Source organism: Oryctolagus cuniculus, chromosome 7, assembly GCF_051225735.1.
Source record: "Oryctolagus cuniculus isolate XC-2025 breed Fujian yellow rabbit chromosome 7, ASM5122573v1, whole genome shotgun sequence".
In the NCBI taxonomy this organism is placed as follows: domain Eukaryota; kingdom Metazoa; phylum Chordata; class Mammalia; order Lagomorpha; family Leporidae; genus Oryctolagus; species Oryctolagus cuniculus.
The window spans coordinates 14505525-14528790 of NC_142873.1; the positions used below are offsets into that span (position 1 = coordinate 14505525).

Consider the following 23266-nt stretch of genomic DNA (forward strand, 5'->3'; position numbering starts at 1 on the left):
AGCGCGCTCATTCCCTTGTCCACACAGCAGGTGTGTTTTCGAGCTGTTGCTATGTGCCAGCGACTTCTCCCGGGTACCAGACCCTAACTGCAGGGACAGTGATGCCCAGCGTCTACCTGGAAGCCAGACCCGTGACTGACAAAGCTGCAGGTGTTTGATGCAATGGTTAAGATGCTGCTCGGATGTCCACGCCCCACATTAGAGGACCAGGGCTCCAGATCCAGGTGTCCTGATTCCAGCTTCCTGCTGGCCCCACCCCGAACCGGATGGGGCAAAGCGAGGGGACAGGAACCAGAATTTAGCGAAAGCCCTAGAAACAGCTTCAGCTGTCAAGGGCCTCCGGAAAGGAGCCGTGCGAACATAGACAGGCAGGGAGCCAGTGATGAGCGTTGTTTTCCACCCTCCATCTACTCCCACATTCCTCTTTGACCGAACACACCTGGGAGGCCGAGAATAAGGAATCTGCTGATACACTCCTTGAAGACCAGCGTTGTGGGACACAGAGGCAAGTGCCGAGCAGGCGGTGGATCCAGGGCACCACAGAGAACATCTAGCTCTCTGCTGGTCTTAGCTTTCCTCCCATCCTCCCAATACTTGCTAGTCACCTCATGGTCTCAACAGGGCTGCTGAACTCTAGGCATCAAGCACATGTTCCAGCCAACAGGAAGGGAAGGCGAGGAGGCAGAAGCTGCCAGCTGACTTTCTCACACACAGCGTGGTCACGGCTCTTTCTCTTAGGGCTGTCACACGGGAGTCATCAATTCTGAGGGACATTTTCTAGCACCAGACCAACCATCGAGGGTGTAAGAATTAGAACACTCAGGTAAAGCTGCCGCCTGCAGTGCCAGCATCCCATATGGGCACCGGTTCCAGTCCTGGCTGCTCCACTTCCCATCCAGCTCCCTGCTAATGTGCTTGGGAAAGCAGTAGAACATGGCCCAGGGCGTTGGGCCCCTGCACCCATGTGGGAGACCCAGAAGAAGCCCCGGCTCCTGGCTTCAGATCGGCCCAGCTCTGGCCATTGCAGCTACTTGGGAGTGAACCAGCAGATGGAAGACCTCTCTCTCTCTCTCTCTCTCTCTCTCTCTCTCTCTCTCTTTGGCTCTGCCTCTGTAACTCTGCCTATCAAATAATATCTAAATAATTAAATAAGAATTAGAATATCCATCAAGTCTGCTCAGAGAAAGTGGGTAGTAAATAAACCTAACTAAATGCCCAAACACAGGAAGCTGTGCTATGATAATATATTAAACCCTGCCAGGATTTACAAAGGGACAACCAGAAATAGGTTACGACCTTAAAGTAAGCACTGGAACTGGGTTTTCCAGTGAGGAAGTTGTAATGCATCTTCCTTGCTATAATGCAGTTGGGAGATGATCTGCCCTCAGCATCTAGCAAAAGCACCACTTTTTTTTTTAAAGTTTATTTATTTGAAAGGCAGAGTTACAGAGAAGCAGAGGCAGAGAGAGAGAGCGAGAGAGAGAGAGAGAGGGAGAGAGAGAGAGAGAGGTCTTCCTCCGCTGGTTCACTCCCCAGATGGCCACAACGGCCGGAGCTGCACCGATCCAAAGCCAGGAGCCAGGAGCTTCTTTGGGTCTGCCACGCGGGTGCAGGGGACCAAGGACTTGGGCCATCTTCTACTGCTTTCCCAGGCCACAGCAGAGAGCTGGATGGGAAGTGGAGCAGCAGGGTCTTGAACCGGTGCCCACATGGGATGCCGGCACTGCAGGTGGCGGCCTTACCCACAGCGCCGGCCCCACCTTTCCAAGCAGAATTGCTGGTGGTACTGCTACAGGATTTCCCAGTGACACAGAAGTCCTTGGAGTAGGAATCTGAATGCGGCCTTCTGCTCCCCTTAGTGGATGAACTTAGCCAGGGTTTGTGGTGGGCCTGCTTTTAGCAGGTGTCCCGGGGGAAACAGGACAGAACAGGCTGCCTCCTCCGCCCAGGAGCCCACAGACTTGTCTCACGCATGCACGCACACACACACGCTTCAGCCAGGTTGAATGAGAACGCGGGAGCAGGGATTGTGGCCGGCGGCGGGGAGAAGCCGTGGCCCCAGGGAAAGGTGCCGTGGAGCTGCCCTGTCACTCTGTCACTCCTGCACGGGGTCCCCAGAGCAGGCAGCCCAGGCGTCCAGGACAGAGGCACAGCCGCTGGACCCCCCAGACACACAAGCAACGGGACTGTGGGGCTGGCAGTCCGGGTGGTGATGAGAACGCACCCACCTTACTCATGTCAGATTCTTTATTGATGATCTTGAAATATCTTTGTCCTGTCCAGGGTGGTGGGGGCCTTGATTCTCTCTCTCTCTCTCTCTCTCTCTCTCTCTCTCTCTCCATGCACGATGCTGCTCCCTGGGTCAGCAGCCTCTGTCATTTGTGGTGAGTCTGAAGGGCACGTGTGTGTGTGTGTGTGTGTGTGCATACACCTGGTGTGTGTGTGTGTGTGTGTGTGCATACACCTGGTGTGTGTGTGTGTGTGTGTGCATACACCTGGTGTGTGTGTGTGTGTGTGTGTTCATGTCCCAGACTGAGATACTCTGGATTGGATGATTGTACCTGGGCCCAGGACTAGAAGTGGAGATTCCCATGGGCCCCAGCCACACTCCGGCTTTCCTGTGATCCTAACAGTGACTTACTCCACCCAGGGCGGTCGGGCAGGAAACTCCAAGGTCAGCTGGCGTGTCTGACCTCACTGCCCCTGGTCCCGCCTCGCTGTGATGGTGTGTGAGGCACACCCCACAGCTTCCTGATTCTCCGTCTTTTGGCTTGAAGAGCCCTCTGGGGCCATTTGGGGCTCCTTTCTCTTCACGTGATGTTAGGACAGGGCAAGCCGAACAACCTTCTTGAATAACCCAAGCGCTCCAAGCTCAGCGCTAGGCCCTTCTAGAGCGCGTCCTCACTTAACCTCATCTTCACTTGGAGAATGAACAGGCCGAGGGGGCAGGCTCAGAAAGGTTTAGTGATTGCCCCAAGGTCACACATCGAGATTCGAATCCAGATTTAACCAACCAAAACATGGAGCTGTCTCTGTTATATTCTGCTGGTTTTACAAATCACGGTCCCCAGCGAGACTTACCCGGGGAGCGTGGCTGTCTTCTCTTCTGTGACGTCAGTTCCGGTGGGGCAAGAGCAGACCCGCACAAAGACAGACGCAGGTGCAAGCAGGAACGTTTTTCACCTGAACTTCCAGCCCAGGCCGGGACACCTTGGCATGGGTGAGGTGAGGAAGAGGCAGGGGGCAGCCTGCTGTTGCCAGGAGAGCAGAGGTCTTGTAGCATGTTTGTGTGAGCATGCCTATGTGTGCATGTGTGTGCATGTGTGTGTGTGTATGTGTGTGTGTGAGACAAGACAGTTGAAGAGTGAAAACGTGCGGCTGCTTGGGGAAGGCCTAAAGGGGGAAGGACTTTATTCTTGGCCCCTCCCTCTCCCTAGCACCTGTTCATACACACATACACGTACACACACACTCATAGTTGCTTACTTATACTCTCATACATCGTCCCACACATTTGCACACAGGCTCGCTCGCACACAACACACACCCATACACACTCAAATGTCTTCTCATAGGCTTGTTTGGGTGCACCCACTTTCATGCCCACCCACCCACACACACACACACACACAAGCCACCTTGACTACGTCACACGTTCGTCTGGGCCTCCTTGGAGGCCATTGTGGGTGCCAAGAAGCAGGCCAGGACAGTGCTCATTAAGATAGCAGTGCCACCTCCTACTTCCTAGGTGACCGTGTGGCAGGACGAGAGAAGCCCTCCTGACCCTTGAGGGAGGACTGGGGCTGGCAGGTGGCTCGTGGGGCAGGACGATGGCAGGCAGTTTGGCAGCGATGGGGCTTCACAGAGAGTTGGGGAAGGCAAGCTGGCCTGGCTGCCAAGTGGACACACAGCAAGGCTGAGACCAGCCCTGTCCACGGCCAGATGCGCGGCAGCACCATCAGACGTGCGGGCCCTGAACGGGGTCCCAACTCCCTCACCTCCGTCACTTCTGGTAGTTGGCTTGGCCTGAGGAATAATCAGGTGATTGGGCGCCCGTGTTGTACCCTCCTCCTCCTCCATCCCTTCCCTGAACTCACTTCACTTGCGAAAACAAACTACAAGAAGTTAGCAGACAATGGACAGCTGATCCCCTGAAGAACAGGTTCTCTGGGCCAAGCAGGTGACCCAGGAAAAGGTGTGGTGAGGCCGCGGGCAGCGAGCAGGACACAGTGGGGGAGGGTGGGTGGCAGCCTGCGGGAGACAGATGTAGATGGTGGGGCAGCACTGGTCACTTCTGGGATGAGATGCCCCTTATCTGAAGTCCACGAAGATGGGAGATGCTGGTAGCAATGCTAAGCATAAGGAAATTCGTTTAAGTTTTAGATGTGTTCTGAAGTTGGAGATCAGGGGGGAGTCCGAGATAATGCAGATGGGAAGGAGAAGGGAGCAAAAGACAGGTGCACCCAGGGGCGATGCGGTGCTGGACAAGGATTCACTGGTCTGCCGGGCTCCGGCCAGCAGCCACAGCCGAGACGAAGCATCGGAGACATCTACACTCAGATGTCTTCATCTCCTATTCCCTCTGGAAGGAGAAAAGCTGATGCTGGACAAAAGCCAAGTGCAGCCTTGACCTTGACGTGCTATCATCATAACTGATAATTTGGCAGCTGACCGGTTCTGCAGCTCAGCTTCGCCGTGGACTGTGTAAGACCTACAAATCAGCACATCTGGAAGGAGGGAGCCCAGTGTCCTGTCCTCTGGGGCTCGCAGCAAAAGATCTATTCTGACATTAGCAGGTCAAAGGGGCCCGTGTTGACACTAATGGAGGAATCAGTTTCCACGCAAGGCTCTTTGTTGTCACAGCGCCGGTGAACAGAAGAGAAAAGGAATTTACTGTTGGCCACTGGCTAGCTCGCAGACTGGAGTCGGCACGACAACCAAGCTCACAGCTGCCGGGGCAGGGAGAACACCAGGAGAAATGGTTCTTCAGGACCAGAAGAGAAGTTCTGTCACCTACTCAGGTGCACCTGCACACCGGGCCAGGAACACGGTCGGGAGCTGGCAGCTTGCTCCACATCCATCCCATTCTGCCTGTGGGAAGAGCTGCTGTGGTCCCAGCTGTCCACACCTCTGGGCGTCACTAGCTTTCAGTGGGTCGGGAAGGCAGCCTGGCCAGGCGAGTCAGTGGATTGGGGAAATTCTGAAACACTAGAAAGGATTTCAGATCCCGGGTGACCATGGAAGAATGACGAGTGGGTGGATAGATGTCCGCGCTGCGAGGAGAGCTCTGAGTCCAGGAGAACCTGCTAACGGGGGCAGTGCAAGGGCGAGAGGTTCCTATGGGAGCTCGTGGCGGCAAGTGGCACGGGGAGCGTGCAAACTGGGGAACGGACGGAACCAGCCAACATGGCGGGGCGCCTCGTGGGTGAGCTCCACCATGCGGCAGAGCGTGGAAAGTGAAGGGATCACCCGCTAAGGGAAGCAGGTGTTCCAAGCAACATCTTTTTTTTTTATATACAGGCAGAGTGGACAGTGAGAGAGAGAGACAGAGAGAAAGGTCTTCCTTTTGCTGTTGGTTCACCCTCCAATGGCCGCCGCAGCTGGCACGCTGCGGCCGGCGCACCGCGCTGATCTGATGGCAGGAGCCAGGTGCTTCTCCTGGTCTCCCATGGGGTGCAGGGCCCAAGCACCTGGGCCATCCTCCACTGCACTCCCGGGCCACAGCAGAGAGCTGGCCTGGAAGAGGGGCAACTGGGACAGAATCCGGCGCTCCGACCGGGACTAGAACCTGGTGTGCCGGCGCTGCAAGGCGGAGGATTAGCCTAGTGAGCCGCGGCGCTGGCCCAAGCAACATCTTAACCACTGCACCAAACGCCTGCCCCTGTGCGTCTCTTCTCCCAAAGGGGAACACGTGTTTGCAAGTCGGCCGCCAAGCAGCTCCCCAGGCAAGCAGTTGAATCCGCCGGTTTCCAGCCCGTGCAAATCTCTGAGGCGGTGAGCCCCATTTTGCAACCGAATGTGTAGGATGTTGAGAAGCAGGGCAGGACGATTCACGCTGGCCTCACCAGGCATCAGCTCACATCATGCCTGCCCGTCTCAATCTCATACCCGCCCTGTGTGAAGCACGCTGTCTCCTGGAGTTGCCATCTTGCTTTGTTGATGCCCGTCTACACCACCGGTCGGCAGAAGGCTGCTTGCCCTGAGCACAGGGCCCTCTTCGTGTCAGAATTCCAAGGAGTGGGACTTGTTCGTGCTGGTGCACGAGGCTCTGGCAGCCAAGCCCCTGCCCTGTCCCCCCCATTCTCCGCTGTCCTGAGTTCAGCGCCTGCTCCTACAGGTGCAAAACCAGGATTGATTTGGACACGCTGTGCACCAGCTCCACGGAAGCCTGGAGTTTCCTAAGATCCGGCTTCCTGGTGTCCACCTTCTAATATGCAGGTTTCAGTCGAGAGGAGCCACAACGTTTTCTACAGGGGCGTGATTATAAACAGCCGAGATCCTCGCTCCAGTGAACGGGGAGCGAGGTTTTAACTCTGGTTTCTATCACCAAGTTCAAGGGAAAGCAGGCCCTTGAACTTCAGGTTCACTGCAGAGTCCTGGCATTTTACAACAGACCTCCTCGAAGACCGAGACCCAGGAAAGATGATGGCCTGTGTGATCTGGTTCAGGTAGACAGGACCCACATCCTTATGTCTTATTTACAAAGCTATACCCCTTTGAGGTTTGGGATGCGGAGGAGAGAGACAGGTGAATTCTGTCCTGAGTGTGGAGCAGTGGTCTCTGACATGACAGCTCCCAGGGCAGCTGTGCAGGCCAGGGACTCCTGGCATTTGCCATGTCCAGTTGGGCCTCTGCCCCAAGTGCAAAGCTGGGCCTCTGCCCCCTTGTGGCTCCTGCTGGCCAGCAGGGTGAAGCAAGCATGGGGACCCCACGTGTCATGGCAGCTTGGGAACGTGCTGGGACCCACTCCGTTCCCATGAGAGGGAGGAGGAGGGGTGGGCAGATGGCTCCCAGCCTTGCTCATGCTTGGAAGCTGCCTGGTTGCTCCTGATCGCGCACTGGGTGCTTGGTAAACACTTGGTTGTTTCTAAATCAAAGCAAAGCAGCTGCCAGCCCTGGAGGTTGTGAAACAGGCGTCCTCCTCCAGCCGAACTCTCACTTAGGGGCTCCGGGAGCTCTAGCACATGTTCCCCGTGGGGCTGCTAAGTAGGCAGCTTAGTCGCTTCCCGCACCGCACTGGCCCCACCACTCATCTGGAGGACAAGGGCTCCTGGGAATAGACTAGGGGCGCAGGTAACTGGGCGGTTCCATTCACCCCAAACACACTCCAGTGACATTCCCTTTAGATCAGAGAAAGAAGGGTCTCTAGATCAGGGAATATTCAGGGGAAAACTTGCAAAGTCTTCTATTACCTATTGGATAGAATCTTGGCCCAAGGAGCCCAGAATGAATCAGAGATATAGGGAGCCCTGTAAGTCCCACTGACCTGGCCTCACCGTTCAGATGAGCTCGTGGCTCTTCGCTCTGTAGTAAGATGGATGGCGTTATCTCACCGGGAAAATATTGTTGCTGTCCTCATGGGAGCCCGGGTCCACGCGTCTCGCCAAGTGAGGGGCCTGCTGGCAGCCCTGTGTCCCCCCTGGCCCTCTGCTTGCAGCACAGGTGTGATACTCAGGGCTTAGGTGGAAACAAAGGGCAGTAAACATCAACCTGGACAGGTGGTCTCGGGGGCAGTTTCCTTATGGTAATCACGCCTGTATGAGGCTACTTTAAAAAGTTCATGGACATGAAGTTAAAAGATGGTAATTTTGGTACAAAAATCTTTGAAGTTCATGCAAGGAGCATTGAAAAAGTTTATGAAAAATTTTTGAAAAAAGTTATGAAAAAACTGCACGGCTTTCAAAATTTTTTATACTTGAGTACCCTTACTTTTTTTTTTTTTTTTCACAGGCAGAGTGGACAGTGAGAGAGAGAGACAGAGAGAAAGGTCTTCCTTTGCCGGTGGTTCACCCTCCAATGGCCGCTGCGGCCGGCGCACTGCAGCTGGCGCACCGCTCTGATCCGAAGGCAGGAGCCAGGTGCTTCTCCTGGTCTCCCATGGGGTGCAGGCCCAAGCACTTGGGCCATCCTCCACTGCACTCCCTGGCCACAGCAGAGAGCTGGCCTGGAAGAGGGGCAACTGGGACAGAATCTGGCGCCCCGACCGGGACTAGAACCTGGTGTGCCAGCGCCGCAAGGCAGAGGATTAGCCTAGTGAGCCGTGGTGCCAGCTACCCTTACCTTTTATTCCAGTTTTTTAAAAAGTATCCTCATACAATGCACATGCATGTAAATAACACATATGGTGTGTCTCTGTAGATCTTAGTCTATCAGTGTGTGTACACATAACACACAGAGGCCTCAAAGAACATTCATATAAGCTAGGCTGTGTTTCTTGGAGATGTTTTGAAAGAATACTCCCACACACAGAAACTGTATTTTTATAACAAATGCCTTAACTCCTTACAATGCTACTGCATTACTTCTGTAGTCAGGAAGGCTGATTATGGCATACATCAAAGATTTACCCGAAATGGTCATGTAATTGAGGTGAATGCTTTTCACCTTGAATTAACCAATGTTTTTGCTCTACTGGTTCCACACCCTCGACACGGCCAGTCTTACTCACAGAAGGAACCCAAGGAAAACCCACTTATTCTAAAGTAGCTTCTACCACTGGGCCTGCTAAGGGCCTGGCGTCCACACTGGTAGGAAATACGTCAGGATTAAGGCATGATGTCTCTACGAGACCCCTAAGAACAAAAACCATGCACAACCTCCCCTACTGTGCAGGCACAGCTCCCGGACGAGGCCCCGGAGACACTCAGAGGATCAGCGGGATGAAGACAGGGCAGGGGGTGGCACTGGAGGACAGGGGCTTGCCCTAGAGAGGGGAGGTGGAGGAAAGGCCTGGGGAGTGACGTAATGGCTGTGAGTCCTCGAACGCAGATGAGACATCTTCCCAGCGAGGATCTGGAAAGAGGCCACGAGGGCCTCATGGGACAAATCTAAGCTCTGGCCCGTGTGTGCAGATGGCCACTCCCACAGCTGCCAGCTGGGTGGGTATTGGGTCAGCCCAGTGGCGTCTGCCCAATTGGGGTGGACCACAGCTAAGCACCTGTTGGGGGCGGGCGGCGGAGCTCTTCTTGACCGGCAAAGCTGGATCATTTTGCCACTGTGCCCCAGCTCCACAGCTCGGCTTGCTGTCTGCAGCCTCACCCCCGCCTGTGGCCAGATAATTTTTTTGTGGTTCAGACTCTTGGCAGCTGTTCTTGGCTTGCTTTCAAACCCATGGTGCGTCTCTTTGTCTCACAGGAGTCAAGTTCCTAGGAGAGCTTTGCCTGAGTCACAGGATGGCTCCTCTCCTCGACGTGCTCGTGCCGACCTTAAATCAGTGTGTGCCTACCTCCTCCAGTGCTTTAGAGAAGCCTTTAAGTCTCGACAGGGCATTAGGGGTAAGCTGAAATGTACTGGATTTTACTTCGTGCCATCATTGCCAAGGGTGCAGGATCAAGTTCTCGGTGTCCCTTGCCAAAGAAAATACAGAGACGTATTAGACTGTGCTCGTGCTAATCCTGGGGCCCTCTCTTTTTACTCAAGGACGTCTCCTCCTGGTTCCTTTCCAGGCATTTCCAGTTGTCTCGGTTAATCATTTTCTTGTATTTTTTTCTTGGTCTGGAAGCTGGGGAGTCCTTTGAAGTGGTCTGATCTGGTCTGCAGGGACCGCTGGTGCACCTGCCTGATGATGGCAGTTGTTGTCTAAGTTCTCTAGGTTTCTTTTTTATGCATGAAATCCTGATCTTAAGGAAGCTAGGGCTTCCTGCATCTTAGACCAAGGCTGGGCAGTTACTTTTCTCATGGTCTCAGGGCTGTGCATGTTTGCTTGTTCCCTTTGACTCTCTTGTGGTTAGCAGCAGCAGCAGAAGGTAGCATCTGCAGCTACAATGAACACATCAAATGGGGCTCAGGGATGATCTGAAACAATGGAAGAAATCAAACCATATTAAATGTAACAGGAGACCTGTTCCTATGGGCACCATTCTGGTTGTGTTGGTAGAGGCCTTTCTTATTTTTATTTTTAAGATTTATTTTTATTTATTTGAAAGAGTTACAGAGAGCGGTAGAGACAAAGAGAAAAGTCCTCCATCCACTGGTTCAACCCCCAAATGGCCGCAATGGCTGGAGCTGGGCCAGTCTGAAGCCAGGAGCCAGGAGCTTCTTCTGGGTTCTCCCACATGGGTGCAGGGGCCCAAGGACTTGGGCCATCTTCTACTGCTTTTCCAGGCCATAGCAGAAAGCTGGATCAGAAGTGGAGCAGCTGGGACTTGAACCAGTATCCATATGGGATGCCGGCACTGCAGGTGGCGGCTTTACCCGCTGCATCACAGCACTGACCCCAGTAGAGGCCTTTCAAAACACTCCAACCTTCTGGCTGGCCAATGGTAGGTAGCATTGCGGTGGGTTCCCTCCGCCTTACCCTAAGCCAGTCCAGTTTCCATCTGCACACTTTAGTACCTGTCTCCATCTCTGGCTACCCATGTGCTTCCTTGTGGATCTCTTCTCATTTTCCACTCCAGCGGCTGACCGGTTAAATAGCAGCGCAAGACATAAGCGAGAGTTGTTGTCCTATCTCCCCAGGAACCGATAAGCCTGGAGAACTTAGAAACTGTGGACACTCAGCGCTTTGCAAACAACACCTTCCGAACCCTGGGAAGCACAGAGGTGGGACTAGCTCAGGCTTTCAAGGCTCTGCCTCTGTACCTGCACTTCTGCTACTTTGGGCCAGGAGCTCTCTAGGGAGTTTGCTTCTTTCTGATCACTTGCAGTTTTTTTTTTGGTTTTGGTTTTTGTTTTTTGCCAGGCAGAGCCCATCTGTTAGCTTGGGCTACCAAAAAGGAAATTCATAGACTAAGAGGCACAGAAACGGATTTTCTGAGAGTTCTTCAGCATGGAAGTTCAAGATCAGGGTGCTGGCGTGGTCTGGTGAAAGACCTCTTCCTGGCTCCAACATGGCTGTCTTCTCACAGTGTTCTCATACGGGGAGGGGGGGGGAGAGTGAACTCTCTTGACTTATATATGTCTTGACTTGAAAGACAGAGGGGTAGGGGCAAGGCAGAGAGAAATATCTTCCATCTATAACAGCTAAGACTTGACCGGGCTGAAGCCAGGGTCCAGGAGAAGCCTCTTGATCTCCCATGAGGGTGGGAAGGACTCAAGTACTTGGGGCATCCTCTGTTGCTTTCCCAGGCACACTAGCAGGAAGCTGGATTGGGAAGTGGAGCAGCAGGGACTCCCGTATGGGACTTAACCTGCCAGTCCCTCTTGTCTCTTTTTCATAAGGGCACTGAGTCCCCGCTCGATGGCCCCACTGTCCAGACCCCAGCTGATCTCCATTACCTCCCGAAGTCCCCATGTCCAAATACCAGGTATCAGAGCTGGGGCTCCAACATGTGAATTTTCAGCCCAGAAAAACCAGCAGAAGGGGCTGGAACTGCACGCAGTGTATGGAAGTCACGAGGCACACGTGGATTTTGGACACTTGAAATAAGGCCAGCCCACACTGACATGTGCTGAAGTGTACAAAGTTCACTCTGCATTTCAGAAGCTTAGTATGAAAAACCTATTTTCTGAGAGTTCTTCAGAATGGAAATTAAGCTTTCCTATAAATAATTACAGATTTTTAATTCTATGCTGAGGTGCTAATATCTTGGATATACCGGGTTAACAAAAAATATATTAAATTAATTTCATCTATTTCTTTTTGATTGTCAAAAATGTGTCTATGACTAAATTTCATCTTATACATGTGGCTACGGATGTCATTTTTTTAACTGTATCACTTTAAGGTGTATGATAGGATATTTAAAAAATTTTGGGGGGGAGGGGCCGGCGCCGTGGCTCACTTGGTTAATCTTCTGCCTGCAGCCCCGGCATTCCATATGGACGCCAGGTTCTAGTCCTGGTCGCTCCTCTTCCAGTCCAGCTCTCTGCTGTGGCCCCGGAAGGCAGTGGAGGATGGCCCAAGTGCTTGGGTCCCTGCACCCGCATGGGAGACCAGGAGGAGGCACCTGGCTCCTGGCTTTGGATCGGCGCAGCGCCGGCCGTGGCAGCCATTTGGGGAGTGAACCAACGGAAGGAAGACCTTTCTCTCTGTCTCTCTCTCTGTCTATAACTCTACCTGTGAAATAAATAATAAAAAATAAAATTAAAAAAAATTTTTTGGGGGGTTAGCATTGTGGCATAGCAGTTTAAGCCACTGCCAGTGATGCTGGTATCTCATGTAGAGGCTGGTTCCAGTTCTGGCTGCTCTACTTCCGATCCAGCTCCCTGTTATGGCCTGGGAAAGCAGCAGAGGATGGCCCAAGTGCTTGGACCCCTGAATCCATGTGGGAGACCTGGATGAAGTTCCTGGCTTCTGGCTTCAGCCTGGCCCAGCCCTGGCCATTACAGCCATTTGGGGAGTGAACCAGAGGATGTAATATCTCTCTTTCTCTCTTTGTTTCTCTCTCTCTCTCTCTCTCTCTCCCCCCCTTAAAAATAAATAAATAAATCTTAAAAAAGGTTACAACATGATTTTTAAAGTTTTTTTAAAATAAAAAAATGTATTTGAAAGGTAGAGTTAGAGAGAGAGAGAGAGAGAGAGAGAGAAGGAGATAGATAGATTGATCGATCAATTGATCTTCCATCCCCTGGTTCATTTCCCAAATGGCCTCAATGGCCAGGTCTGGGCCAGGCCAAAGCCATGGGCCAGGAGCTTCTTCCAGGTCTCCCACTTGGATGCAGGGGCCCAAGAAATTGGGCCATGCTCTGCTGCTATCCCAGGCCTTTAGCAAGGATCTGGGTAGGAAATGGAACAGCTGGGGCTCGAACTGGTGCCCATATGGGTTGCCAGCATCATAGACAGCGGCTTAATCAGTTATGCCATAACACCGGTCTCCTGCAACAGGATTTTTAAAGTTTATTTATTTGAAAGGGAGAGAGAGAGAGAGAGAGAGAGAGAGAGAGACTGACAGAGAGGTTGGAAGATCTTCTATCTGCTGGTTCACTCCCCAAATTCCCATAACAGTTGGGGCTGGGCCAGATGAAATCCAGGAGCTAGGAACTTCATCCAGATCTCCCACATGGCTGCTAGGGGCCCAAGGTCTTGAGCCATCACCTGCCAGGTGTGAGTTAGCTGGAAGTTGGATCGGAAACAGAGGTGGGACTCCATCTGAGGAACTCAGATACAGCCTGCAGGTGCCCCAATCAGAGGCTTTCTCCACTGTGCCATAGCATCTGTCCTACAACGTGACGTTTTCATAGTGATTACTACTGTCAGGCAAATTAGCACATCCATTGTCTCATGTGGTTGCCTTTCTTTTGGGTGTATGCATGGTAATAATACCTAAAAGCACTCTCCTGGCAAATTTCTAGTATAAAGCAAATATTATTAGCCACAGCCCTCAGGTTGTACATTGGATTTCTTTTCTTTTTCTTTTTCTTTTCTTTCTTTTTTTTTAAACTTTTATTTAATGAATATAAATTTCCAAAGTACGATTTATGCATTACAATGGCTTCCCCCACATACCGTCCCTCCCACCCACTACCCTCCCCTTTCCCACTCCCTCTCCCCTTCCATTCACATCAAGATTCATTTTCGATTATCTTAATATACAGAAGATCAGCTTAGTATACATTAAGTAAGGATTTCAACAGTTTGCTCTCACACAGAAACATAAAGTGAAAAATAATAGATGATTTTTTTTAAATGATGATGAAATCAGATCAGACCTATTGTCATGTTTAATCCCAGTGAGAGTCAAGTTGGGAGTTGATAATTTCTTTTTTTTTTTTTTTTTTTACAGAGGATCAGTTTAGTATACATTAAGTAAAGATTTCAACAGTTTGCACCCCCATAGAAACACAAAGTGAAATATATTGTTTGAGTACTCGTTATAGCATTAAATCTCAATACACAGCACATTAAGGACAGAGATCCTACATGAGGAGTAAGTGCACAGTGACTCCTGTTGTTGACTTTACCAATTGACACTCCTGTCTATGGCATCAGTAGTCTCCCTATGCTCCAGTCATGAGTTTCCAAGGCTATGTTCTTTCTTTTTCCTTTCCTTTCCTTTCCTTTCCTTTCCTTTCCTTTCCTTTCCTTTCCTTTCCTTTCCTTTCCTTTCCTTTCCTTTCCTTTCCTTTCCTTTCCTTTCTTTTCTTTTCTTTTCTTTTCTTTTCTTCTCTCTCCTCCTCCTCTTCTCCTCCTCCTTCTTCATAAAGAAAAGAGCTTTATTTTGGCTCATGGTTCTGGAGATACCTAGTTCGAGACTGAGCATCCCACATTTACCTGCCTTCTGTTGCTGGTATTCCCCCCACCCCCGAAACCTTTTATTTAAGGAATACAAACTTCATGCATCTCATAAGTACAACTGTAGGAACACAGTGCTTCTTCCCACCGTGCCCGCCCCTCCACCTGCACTCCCCCTTCTTCCTCCTCCCTCTCCTCCTCCCTTTCTTATTTTTTACTAAGATCGATTTTCAATTAACTTTATACACACACACACACATACATGATCAACTCTGTACTAAGAGTTCAACAAATAGTTGGAAAAAAAAGCTGTCCCTCAACAGTTGAGACAAGGGCTATTCAAAGTCCTCCCATCTCACAGTGTCAGTTTCACTTCTATAGATTACATTTTAGGTGCTCCATTGGTTATCACAGGTCAGGGAGAACATATGGTGTTTGTCCCTTTGGGACTGGCTTATTTCACTAAGTGTGATGTTTTCCAGTTTCATACATTTTGTTGTAAATGACCAGATTTCATTTTTTTAACCGCTGTGTAGTATCCCATGGTGTACATAGCCCATAATTTCTTTATCCAGTCTTCAGTTGTTGGACATTTGGGTTGATTCCATGTCTTAGCTATTGTGAATTGAGCTGCAATAAACATGGGGGTACAGATAACGCTTTCATATGCTGATTACATTTCCCTTGGGTAAATTCCCAGGAGTGGGATGGCTGGGTCATATGGTAGGTTTATATTCAGATTTCTGAGGTATCTCCATACTGTCTTCCACAGTGGCTTGTACATTGTATTTCTTTTTTTTTAAAGATTTATTTATTATTTATTTGAAAGTCAGAGTTACACACAGAGAGAAAGAGAGGCAGAGAGAGAGAGAGAGAGAGAGAGAGAGAGGTCTTCCATTCGCTGGTTCATGCACCAGTTGGCCACAATGGCCGGAGCTGCACCAATCCAAAGCCAGGAGCCAGGAGCTTCTTTGGGGTCTCCCACGTGGGTGCAAGGGCCCAAGGACCTGGGCCATCTTCCACTGCTTTCCCAGGCCACAGCAGAGAGCTGGATGGGAAGTGGAGCAGCTGGGACTCGAACCGGCACCCATATGGGATGCCAGCACTGCAGGCAGCGGCTTTACCTGCTACACCACAGCGTGGGACCCAGCATTGGATTTGTAAACTTATCATCTTGTCTAACTGACTTGGTGCCCTTTGACCTGTCTCTTGCCTTTTCCCCAGCCTCCCCACCCTGGGAGCCGCTATTTCACTCTCTGCTGGGAAATACCGGGGCCCAGAGGGGCTGGGGGAGGGATCAGCGATTTCTCCAGTAACACGGCGCAGGAGCACCACGAAGGTAAAGGCAGAGTTTGGGAAGAGACACAGCTGGAGGCCAGAGGCAAAGCCACCCTCTGGGAGGTGTCAAGACAAGACTGCAATTCCTTCCAAACCATGCTTGGTTTCTGAACTTTGTGTCTTTAAATGCAACGTCACACAGAGGATGAACCTGTGGAAACCACTTATTTGGTTTATACTTAGCACTTCTGAGGGTCTTTCTTCCATACATTACCTGTATAGTTACCCACCCCAGATCTTAAGTACGTGGTTTCTGGAACTCAGACGAAAAAAAAACCAAAGAGAGCAATACATTGGAGAAGCATGGACCTGACACTCAAATTAGCTCTTGTACTTTCTTAACCATACAGAGCTTGTACCAAACACATCAAAGAAAGGAAGTCAAAGGAAGATGTGAGCGTTACTGAGCCTTATGCTACTACCATGTGTGTTTAGCTCTCGTTTAACCACATTTTTGAGCTGAGGGTTAGAAAAGGGGCTGTGGAAACCATCCTTGTCCCCTTGCAGTCAATGTCATGGTGCCTCGTATTTGAATGAACACAACGTATTGCATAGCATCTTATTCCATCTTGCTTTTTTGTCCTTTTCTGCCTTTTTTTTTTTTTTGAAAGGAAAGAAGAGAAAGTTGAGACAGCTAAAGGAAAAAGCAGTTAGGTAGAGGAACTTCAAGACGGAAGTGAGATAGCAGGAAAAGCTTTCTTGCCATTTTATTCTACTATAAGTTCAGTGCTTGCTTAACAAATGAGACTAAGACAGAAACCATCAGAGACATTAAAAAAAAAAAAAACTAACCCACAATCAGCAACAGCTTTTCCCCATGTGCTGTGTCCTGGTGGGGAGCGAAGGAATGGCTTGTCCTGGATGCATAGCACTTGCTTTCCTTGGGGGGTAAGAGGGAAGCCAAGCTGGGCTAAAAGTTCCTGAGCACACGTGGTGCCCTGCCTCTTACAGCCAGCCTGAGGCGAGAGTCTTGTTAGCTGCATGTTCCGGTTCAGGAAACTCAGACGTTAGCTGGAGTCACTCACTTCCTAAGGCCGCATGGCTGGCAGTGATGACAAGATCCCCGCGTCCTCTGTCTTCTGCTTCCTCGGGCCACGCTCTCTTCCTACTTTTTCCTCCTCTGTGCTGCCTCTGTGGACGTGGCCACCTGATGCTGTTGTCACCTGTCACCGAGACATTGCCACATTGCTGCAACTGGATAATGACGGGGAGATCAGGCGCTGCCACCTGCCAGAGGCTGAGGTTCATTCCGAAGCAGAGGGGGATGAGGTGTTTGTGGCCAGGGTGCTCTGGGAAGCTTCTAGAAAGTGGGACTGCCGTGGGGTTCCCCCCAGGACTATGGGGTAGGGAAGGGGCGTGGCCACAGACAAGGCATGCAGTGTGTGTGGGTGAGTGACAGGGACTGAGCACCTGTTCAGGTTACATGGTGGAGATGCAGCTGACAAATTGGGAGTGCGGGATGCCAGCCCATAGGGAGGAAGGTTTTGGAGAGCCAGTGAAGGTTTGGGAATGATGATGAACAGAGCAGGTGGTCGAGATACTCACATCAACAGCGGGTTAAGCTGCTGCCAGCAATGCCAGCATCCCATATGGGCGCCGGTTCGAGTCCCGGCTGCTCCACTTTCAGATCCAGCCCCTGGCTGGCTCCTGGCTGGCTCCTGGCATTGGCCAGGCCCAGCCCTGGCCATTGTGACCATTTCAGGAGTGAACCGGCAGATGATTGATCTTTCTCCCTCTCTGTCTCTCCCTCTCTCTATGCGACTTTCTACTTTTCAAATAATATTTTAAATAAATGAATAAATCTTGTCTTAAAAGAAGATATTCAGGGCTGGCGCTGTGGCATGGCAGGTAAAGCCGCCGCCTGCAGTGCTGACATCCCATATGGGTGCTGGTTCGAGTTCCGGCTGCTCCACTTCCCATCCAGCTCTCTGCGATGGCCTGGGAAAGCAGTAGAAGATGGCCCAAGTCCTTGGGCCCCTGCACCCATGTGGGAGACCTGGAAGAAGCTCCTGGCTCCTGGCTTTGGATTGGCGCAGCTCCGGTTGTTACAGCCATTTGGGGAGTGAACCATCAGATGGAAGACCTCTCTCTCTCTGCCTCTCCAAAATTCTGCCTTTCAAATAAATAAATAAATATTTAATACTAAATAAAATCTTTAAAAAAGAAGATATTCATATCCAGGCATGCAGAATGTGGACTCTGGGAGCCCCTTTGCAGCCTCCTCACATTTCAGATGCAGGAACGGAGCTGGCAAGGTGACAGGTGCCTCCCCGAAGTTACACGGCCAGGCCAGAGACTCATGCGTCCCTCATGTCGGGGCAGGGAGTCCTCTCTCCTGCTCCTCTGTACGGTGGCCACTGGCAGCACGTGGTTCTTCTCATCTGTAGTCATTAAAATGAAATGAAGTGAGGCACTCCATTCCTCAAATGTCCTGGCCACATGTCAAGTGCTCAAGGGTCTCCCGTGGCAGGTGACTGCGCCCTGGGCGGTGGAGGTGTGGAACCGCCCTCTGACTGCTGCCCGTGGTGCTGGCAACACTGCTGTCTGCTGTGACTGCTTGTGCCTCGAAACCTCACAAGAAACGCCCTAGCCCAGTGTTGCTGGGCATTGTCTATGCCAGGGTAGGGATTTCTCCCAGTGGCTGGTGCTGTGTCCAGTGTGGGTTTCCCTCGGGGGCTCTGTCCCATGGGTCTGAGACCTTTAGATCGTCTTTTCCAATTTCCCCTTGCCTTCCGTTCCTGCTTGTTGCCAGTGCCCTTGACAATGTCCTGTCCCGGTTCCTGCTCTGAGTAGAGCCTGCCAGAAATAGCTAAGGCTTGCAGCGGGAGGGAGAAGCAGATCTGGGCTGACAAGGTGGCACCACCTTGGCCTGGAATGTCCCGCCCCTTGGCCTGCGGCCAGCCCAGGAAGCTAAGCAGGTGGAAGACGGAGCCTAAAGAGAAAGCAAGGATCACGCCAGACTGGAATCTTGCGAGAGTCATGTACACACTGGCGTTCATCCTTCCAGGGAAACAACTGGAATGCTTGTCTCCACATTCCTCGGGTTGTTGTCCCAATAATGGTGATACTTGAAGCATTTCAAATACTGTTTTGGGGATGCACGACGTCTCCTGCTCGTGAGGCTGTGTCAAGTCACTGATTTGTCTTATTCTTTTTGCTCAGCAGGTGGCATTTTTGTACAGAGATTGTATTCATAGCTGCCTGTGTTCATCAACTGTGACATATTAATCATGCAAATTAGGGTACTATTAATGAAGGAAAAATTAATTCCGCCACCACGTCTGGGTTTGCTGTGACAGCTTTGTTAATGGCCTCACGTCTTCGGTGTTGTGGGCAACCTCTCGTGTCTGCTGTATAGTGACCCGGTGACATTCAGGGTAAAGGTTAGGGACTTGAGCGCCGGGAGCCACTTTCCTCTTCAGGGTGGATGTTGAAAGCGCGGATTTATTTGAGAGTGCATGTTTTCAGGGTAGCATTGCAAAACCTCTTCCCACTATGTAAACAGTTTTCGGTGCAGGGAATTTTCAGGACAAGGGAATTCCCTGGATGTTGTCTAGTGATGCCTACTGAATGCACCCAAGCTCCCTCCCCTCAACCAGCCTGGGGTGTTGTCCCTCTATGATTTCCAAGCCCCAGCTCTCTGGCTTCCCAAACGCTGTTTGCAGACTGCACAATAAACCATTCTTCTTCTGGAAACATGAGCTGGAGCTGCAGCAAGCTTTCTCTTCATGATACTGGAGACCAGCAGATAATCCAACATGTGCCCGATGTGCTTTTTCCCTCATTGGCCTCTGGTTAACCCCGATGTCCACCCAGTGGCCCCATGCTGAGCAGTGGTCTGATTAACTCCTATCTGCCCTCAGTGGTGCCAAGTCCAGAAACAGACTGTGTTTGGGGATCTTGGGTAATCACATCACCCCGTGCCAGACAGGAACTAGAAAGGGGTGTGGTATTCCAGAAAGCGCACCAAGTCACACCACCTCCCATCATGAGACTTGGCTGAGCCTGGGCATAGAAGTAGGTGCCCTGGCTCTGCAGGTATCGAATGCAGGACGCTGTGGGTCGAGTGGAGGAGAGGAATGGGAGGGTATCTGGCCCCTGGGAGACCCTGGGACTGCAGCATGCACAGCTTGGGCCAGGTGCGGATCCCAGGTGCAGGGTGTGCAGCTGCGGTTCTTGGAGCCTGCTCCTGGGACGGCAATACCCCCATTGCACCCCAAGGTCACGGACGGACAGGCAGGAAGTGGGCTCTGTCGAGTTTGCCGAACCACAGGGATCTGGAGTCCTTTCTTTGGTGATTCTTCGTCACTGCCTTTGCTGTCCTTAACTCCCCTAGAATGCCAATGCCCCGGGCCCCCTCCTGTGACTTCCCGCGTGGCTAACTCTCACGTGAACACAGTCTTCCTGAGAGCACCCCCACCCTCTCCTGATGTGTCCTGTGCCCTGGTGGGTGGCCGGGAGGTGGTATCTGGAAGAGAGGCCTGACCTCAGGCGGAGGCAGGGAGAAAGCAGGCGAGAGACCTGCAATGTTCCCCAGACCGGGCGGCCCAGACAACACACATGGTTTTCTCAGAGTTCTGGACGCTGGAAGTCTGAGAAGAAGGCTGGGGTGGGCAGGGCTGGCTCCTTCTGAGGTCACAAGGGAGAACCCGAGGCAGGCTTCTCTCCTAGCTTCTGGTAGTCTGCTCGCTATCATTGACACCCCTTGGCGTGAGGGGTGTCATCCATCCTCTGTAGGTACTCCCAATCTCTTCGCGCCATGTTCTTTGTGTGTGGATACCCTCGGTATCAGGGTAGGGGCGCACCTGCCTCCGGCATGGCCTCATCTTAACTAATGACAAAGCCAATGACCTTCAGAAGGCCACCTTCTGAAGTGGTAGAAGTTAGGAATTCAGCATGTGAACTGGGGTGGAGGTGAGGGGACACAAGTTAACACATAACAGGATCAGAGACCATATGGGGCGTGGGGCTGGGAATCCCAAGCTCTTTGATCAGACGGTCTGCTTCCGGGCCCATGAGAAAGACCTTGAACGCAAGGCTGAATGTCCCAGGCCCACTCCTCCAGTTGGAGAAATTCCTGTTTATTAGGACCTGCAGGAACTCCACACACATAATCACCACCTCCCTGGCTCCCTGCACTGCCTTGTGCTTGGTTAGCTGGGCTGTCAGGGGGTAGCCTTTGCCGCTTCCCACTCCTAGGAGTGTTTTGAGAGACGGGGGAGACCCCAGAAGACATTGTGACTTATTGTGCTACCTAAATAAATCCTATCACAACAGTTTTCCCTATGGGTGTGCCTGGGGGAAAGCGTGGGTGTGTGAGAACTCTTTGGGGGTGTAAATAAAAGAAATCCCATTCAAATAATAGCGGTAGGAGAGGAAATTTGCTGGAAAACTAATTTAACTCCAGAACAGGTAGGGGCGCAGCTGCCTTTGGAGACAACAGGAGCTGGAGTGCTGGAATTCCAAGAACTCTCTCCTCCTGCCAAGCCGGTAGCAGGCACAGGCGGAGGGCACAGCTCTGGGCGAGTTTGTGCAGTTGGGCTGAGTTGTTTCTCTGAAGTAGCAGCATGTTCTTTAAAGAACAATGCTTGCTTATTCGCGGGGTGTTAGGTCACTATCCAGCAATACTGAGAGCAGTCTCAGGGGAAGGGACTCTCCTACGGGGCATGAAACACACAGAGCTTCCCCGAGGATCTGATTCGTTGTGTTTGGGAGTCTTGGCAGATTGCGGCCTCTGGGTGCTCTGGACTGGAGTAAGAAGGCGTTGTCATTGGGAATCCTGACCTGGCCTCTTCCGGCTCTGAGAACCAGGGCAGGAGGCCTCCCTTTGGGGCAAGCGTTTGTCGTGGTGGTTGAGATGCGGCTTGGGAACTCACATTCCAGATCGGAGCGCCTGGGTTCAAATCCTGCGTCCCCTCGGCATTCCGACTTCCTGCTCATGTGTACCCTGGGATGCAGTATGGGATGACTTGGGTCCCTAACACCCAAGGGGGAGACCTAGGTGGAGCACCTGGCTCCTGGTTTTGGCTTGACTCAGCCCAAGCTGTGGCAGGCACTCAGGGAGTAAACCAACACGTGGGAGTGTGCATGCGCTCTTTCTGTCTTTCAAATACTAGCAACAACAACAACAAAAGACCGCATTTCCCTTGATGACTAACTGGAAAGCAAAAAAGACTTTGCAGGTTTCTGGACAGATTTAAATGATGTACCACATGCTGGATTGAAATGTGTCCCTTTCAAATACACATGTGAAGTCTGAACCCTTGCAGCGTGAGAATATGAGTGCATTTGGTGATATATAGGGTCTTTCCTGAGAGAATTAAACACAATGAGGTCCTCTGGGGGCTCCAATTCGATCGGACAGAGTCTTTTTAAGAAGGGGAGTCAAGAGGCCGGCGCCGCGGCTCAGTAGGCTAATCCTCCGCCTTGCAGCGCCGGCACACCGGGTTCTAGTCCCGGTCGGGGCACCGGATTCTGTCCCGGTTGCCCCTCTTCCAGGCCAGCTCTCTGCTGTGGCCAGGGAGTGCAGTGGAGGATGGCCCAAGTGCTTGGGCCCTGCACCCCATGGGAGACCAGAATAAGTACCGGCCGCGGCGGCCATTGGAGGGTGAACCAACGGCAAAAGGAAGACCTTTCTCTCTGTCTCTCTCTCTCACTGTCCACTCCTACCTGTCAAAAAAATAAATAAATAAATAAAAAGGGGAGTCAAGGACACAGATAGACATAGAGGGGTGATGGTGTGAGAACACGGGGAGCAGACGGGGTCTATAAACCAAGGAGACCTTGGTCTTGGAAATCCAGCCTCCAGGACCACAGGAAAATAACCTTTTGTTGTTGGAGGCCCCAGGTCTGCGGCATTTTACCGCGGCAGCGGAGCGAGCCCCTGGGATGCCCGAAGCCCCTGGCCTTGTGTAGGGCACACAGTAGGCACGGGCACAGGCTTGTCAGGTGTCAGCCCTCGTGAGAGAAGTTTGTTCTGTCCCGTGACAAGTTCTGGAGGAGAGTCAGGGAGGGGTGGAGCTCGGAGAACCTGTCAGGGCAGAAGCTCCTGCGGCTACCACCTCCCCTCCATCCAGCCTCATCGCTCACCACTTCCCTTTGCAGCCGGGGGCTCTGGCCATCTTTATTATCCTGCAGCTCTCCACTTGGATTTGGTCGCTCAGAGAACTTGTCCCACCCACAGTGACCTCCGGACTAGGGGTCCTAGGTACCTCTCCAGGGGCTCTATGCCCCTGTGTTAGCACAGCTGAGTCTCCCAGTGTTGGTCTCTTTTCTGGGCTGGCTTCCTACTAGGTGAGAAGGTGCCTGGAGGCAGGGTCCTTCCTCTCTGACCTTTGTCCCATGAGGGCCTGGTGCATAGAGAACACCTGGCAGGTAAGAGGGGCCAGCACAGGTGTACAGCATAGATGGGGGCATCTGGGACGGGTATCCAGAATCTGCTGTCCTGAAACTGTGGGATCCTACACCAGGACCGGGGAGCAGGCCAGGGCTCTCTCCTGCTACCTTTTTAATTTTTTTAAAGATCTATTTATTTGAAAGTCAGAGTTACACAGAGAGAGTAGAGAGAGAGAGAGAGAGAGAGAGGTCTTTCATCTG

At 51.8% G+C, this 23266-nt stretch overlaps 1 long non-coding RNA gene across 16 annotated transcripts in view; it reads left to right on the top strand.

Annotated features, from left to right (window-relative positions):
- The window catches only part of LOC149125296 (uncharacterized), a 108541-nt gene that overhangs the window by 34182 nt on the left and 51093 nt on the right, over positions 1 to 23266 (top strand). For 2 of the 16 annotated variants that reach the window (XR_016236943.1, XR_016236944.1), the window contains exon 1: positions 8758 to 9494. The exons of 11 other annotated variants lie outside the window; for them this stretch is intronic. This is a non-coding gene — a long non-coding RNA (uncharacterized LOC149125296). Of the gene's footprint in view, positions 1 to 8757; positions 9495 to 23266 lie in introns of those variants that run through there. 3 more of the 16 variants (XR_016236942.1, XR_016236945.1, XR_016236955.1) reach the window with 3 other exon arrangements.